Raw genomic sequence first — 4,090 nt, forward strand, 5'->3', positions numbered from 1 at the left:
AAAGTTTATGGGTCAACATGGCAAAGAAACAATCAACTAGTCATTTGAACTCAACCATTTCTTTTTTCCTGGAACATTTTTTTTTCTGTTCTAAATTAAGTCAAAGCAGCTGGTGTACATGAACCCAGACTTGAACATTTATAACACAGCTATGTCTCAATGGTGACTTTTGCTGTTCCATGTTATAAAGGGAATTCATGTTAAGGTTGAAGAATGCCAAAATTAAGATGGATCCATAGCAATCCGAGGAGGTTCTAGAACACTCTTTTTTTCCTGTCAGCACCCTGCAGAGAGTCTGCAACATTTAGAACCAACAGAGCATTTGTAATGCTTCTGGAGGGAATACAATTTCTGGCTGACTTTCAAGACTGATCATACCACAAGGAAGGATATCTTTGGTGGCACTAAATTTCATGTTCCGGATTTTTTGTTCAACCTACAGTTGAAAACCTGTGGAAATCAAATCAAGTCATATGATGATTTGTGCCTGTGTTTTTAGGTTTTTGTCTATTTGGAAGAAATAAGGGTATTACTGTAACAAGATTTTCCCTGAGTTCAGTCTAGATGGAATGGTTGATACCCATCTTTTGTTTCTTCAGCAGAATTCCCTGGTTCTTCTTTTACATATGGTGCACTGATAACTCACCCATGAAGAGGCAGGCACAAGGAGAGAAAGGGCTGAATCATCTTGCACAACTGCTCATTTGTATTGCTGGCTGGTGTTACAGTGCAAATTTCCAACAAGCATTTCCACAAAATACAATGGAATTTCATGGGTTGGGTTGCCATGGAGAAACACTGGAGGAGATGAGCAGCCTGGAATAAGTTACACAATGAAGAATCATAAAGGAGAAATAGATTAAAAGAAACATGAGCGGGAAAGTAAAAAAGCTGGTAAATTGCAAAATTAAAAGATAACTGTTGCACAACCTAGGTGCTTTGTTGATATCATTGAAATGTTATGAGAAAGTAAAGCACCCAATATGTTAGGTGACTTCTGTGGTGAATTTATGGGAAGACATGGACAAGAACTGAACAGGATGACCAGCCATAGATGGGTAGAAACCTGCATCACAAGAGGAAGTATCCACATTGATGAGACCACAGTCATAAGAGCAAAGGTTGGCAAACTATGACCTATAGGTCAAATTTGCTTTTGTACAGCCCGAAGAGCTAAGAATGTTTTTTATATTTTAAAATTGTTTTGTTGTATTTAAAAATGTAAAAACCATCTTTGGCCTGTGGACCATAAAAAACAAAAACAAGTCAGATTTGACACTTTGGCTATACTTTTTTTTTTTTTTTAGTGAGGCAGTTGGGGTTAAGTGACTTGCCCAGGGTCACACAGCTAGTAAGTGTTAAGTGTCTGAGGCCGAATTTGAACTCAGGTCTTCCTAAATCCAGGGCCGGTGCTCTATCCACTGCACCACCTAGCTGCCCCTTTGGCTATACTTTTAATGTCCCTACATAAAGGTAATTGAATGATCCATTAAGTAGCTTCAGTTGATGTGTGGTCCACACTTGTGTATACTTACCCATTCCTTCTATCACTGGTACACTGGAGATCATCAAACAGAATCTGAACTAGATGGTCTCTATGGTCCTAGCTGACTCTAAGATACTATGATGATTCTAGTGGCTTTCATTCTTGTAAATATTGGCAAGATAGCAACAGCTAAGCTTCTAGTAAACTGATTTGCTTCCTCACTGTGTATCTGATAGACCCAGAATTTGGCTGAGTTTATACAGAGTGATCCCACTTTCCACATGCCTATTTCCACAAGTATCATCCCCAGAGACACTGAGGTATAATAAAATGAACTAGGTTTAGTGTTAGAGAATCTGACTTTTTTTTTTTTTTGCATGGCAATCCAAATTTATTGAACTACTGATGCTAAGTTATAAAAAATTGCACCACTTTAATTAAGTCTTTTTAGTTTACATTTGGCCACCTCAAAGTAGTTGTAACATTAGGTTGGTCATTTTAAATACTGTGGCTCCCTGTTGGATGTACACACACTCTTTACACTTGAACATTAAATGCATACAAAGCAACAAGGCATTGTTAAATAAATCAGCAAAAAAGTTACTGCAACTTAAACTCTGTGACCAATTACACATGATTTAAATTACTTCCCACATTCATATCCATAGTACTCTTTCACCATTTAACATCTCAACCAAAATATTACACATGCAAAACAATCACTAACAGGTGAAACCACTAAACTTGCATATTTGGTATTGCAAATACACTTATGCATGAGCAAGTAAGGGATTCATGGTGAGAATCTACAGCTGCAGAAGCCTGGAAATGATTGACAAAATTATTAAATCATTAAAAATTATCTGAAAATATGCACTTCTTGTTGTAGACCTCTACTGTACATACAACTATAAATATTATTTCCTATGTAAACAAAAAAGGAAGCATATAATAAAAGATTGAAAATTCTGGACATTTCCTTCCCAACAGATATTAAAGGCAACATCTTTTATCTAAGACATTATAATGAGAGGACTATCTTATTTTTAAAGACAAGATTACTGTCTCCACAGGGTTGTTGTTTTTTTTTTAATTTAAAGACTATATAGCTGTTTTAACCAGAGAGCTTTTGTACAATGATGATGACCTTATATTTCTTTTAAAAAATTACAATAAGTAGGGGGCAGCTAGGTGGCACAGTGGATAAAGCACTGGCCTTGGATTCAGGAGGACCTGAGTTCAAATCCAGCCTCAGACACTTGACACTAAACTAGCTGTGTGACCCTGGGCAAGCCACTTAACCCTCATTGCCCTACTACTACTACTACTACTACTACTACTACTACTACTACTACTAAATTACAATAAGCTACAAATATCAAAGAAGCAAAGTTATCTGGAGTAGTCTATGTATCAGCTCTTTGGACTTTCTTTAATTATGCTAAAATAATGGTGCTTTGAGGATTTACATTATTATACTCTCCAATAGAAAGCATGGGCTGTGTTAAAGTATACAATACACCATTTTCATATATGTACAAGATTGGTGGATGAACAATATCTCTTAGCAATAATACTGGATGTAGCCTTTGGTTTTATCAGTTGCATATTCAGACTATTAAAAGTAAAAATCTTTCATGACCCTGCAAAGTGATTGGACTGTGAAAACTGATAGTGTAGCTTTCATCATCTTTTTAAAGGGTACCACCACAGGAAAGTCTGCTTAAGATGTTGGTAGGTTTAATAAAGTTGGGATGCTGCTGGCACCATTGAATTGGGCAACAGTTCTTCAGACCTGGTTCAGAGCTACAATGCATCTGCATACTAAAGCAAATGACATGATAACTTTTACGTGCCTTCCCAGGCACTGGAGTTTCTGTTAATTTGATGGACTAGGTCATAAAAGATCTCATTAATGTTTATCTTTGATGTAGCAGAACATTCTAAGAATGCACAATCATTCCATTGTCTTGCTAGGTTCTGTCCTTCCTCTTTTCCTACAACTCTTTCATCTTCCAAGTCACACTTTTTACCAACAAGAATCATTGGCACATCATCAGTGTCTTTAACTCAAAGTATTTGTTCTTCAAGATCTTGTAAATCATTAAACGTGGACTGTGATGGAGTAGACTAATGAAAAGCCTTGTCCATTTTTCATGTACAGATTTCTCAAATTGTCCTGTTCTTGCATTGTCTAAGATTTCAAGCTTGCATTGTTGAGCGTCTACTTCAACTTGCTTTCTATATTAATTTTCTATTGTGGGATCATATTTTTCAATAAATATTCCTTAAATAAACAGTACAGTAAGAGCAAATTTTCCAACACACCCCAAGCCAAGAACAACTAGCTTGTATTCACACATGGTGGAATGTTGTAGTCAACATGTCAGTATTCAGAGCACTGCCACTGAGTCCTGCAGAGAGTTCCCTCTGAAGAGTCAGGCTCTCTTTCACCATCTCTGTGTCCACTCTCTGGCCGTCAAGGTGGGTGGGTCGCCAGGCTGCTGCTGTGCTTTGGTAGCCTCCCTCCTCCTTCTCTTCCTCCTTGGCCACTGCCACTCTGGCTGGGTCCACAGAGAATTGACTTTTAATCTTCATCTTGCT

The 4,090-nt window shown here is 37.3% G+C and overlaps 1 pseudogene; it reads right to left on the reverse strand.

The window, feature by feature from the left end:
- Positions 1 to 3,180: 3,180 nt before the first annotated feature.
- On the reverse strand, positions 3,181 to 3,849 carry LOC122739382 (annotated as a pseudogene).
- Between the last annotated feature and the right edge of the window lie 241 nt (positions 3,850 to 4,090).

Source organism: Dromiciops gliroides, chromosome 2 (assembly GCF_019393635.1).
Source record: "Dromiciops gliroides isolate mDroGli1 chromosome 2, mDroGli1.pri, whole genome shotgun sequence".
In the NCBI taxonomy this organism is placed as follows: domain Eukaryota; kingdom Metazoa; phylum Chordata; class Mammalia; order Microbiotheria; family Microbiotheriidae; genus Dromiciops; species Dromiciops gliroides.